The sequence below is a fragment of the Argopecten irradians genome, chromosome 12, assembly GCF_041381155.1.
Source record: "Argopecten irradians isolate NY chromosome 12, Ai_NY, whole genome shotgun sequence".
NCBI lineage: Eukaryota > Metazoa > Mollusca > Bivalvia > Pectinida > Pectinidae > Argopecten > Argopecten irradians.
Window position 1 is genome coordinate 10691408 of NC_091145.1, and position 473 is coordinate 10691880.

Genomic DNA, 473 nt, shown 5'->3' on the forward strand with positions numbered 1-473 from the left:
TCCCCCGTGGATGTTTCTGACCAAATTTTGTTACATTCCATGCAGAACTCTATGACTATTAGCAATTTAAAGGATTTACCTCTATTTCCCCTATTGGGCCCCCCCCCTCCTGCCCCCCCCCCTGGGGGTCAGAGCCAAAATTTATACAAACTCTCTTCTCTATCCCCCAAGGATGTAACTGGCCAAATTTGGTTACATTCCATGCAGAACTCTATGACTAGTAGCGATTTAAAAGAAATGTTGACGGACAGATGGACGGACGGACAGACAACGGACGCCACGCCATGACATAAGCTCATCGGCCCTTTGGGCTAGGTGAGCTAAAAATATGACAGCTGATGAAATGATGGCCAAACGTCACAGTCAGTGCCAAACACAAAAGCGCTCACGATATATTCGTCCAAAACCCAATTTGACAAATCCTTCTCACTTATAAATCCTTGTATTCACAAATTACCATATAATGCTAAAAG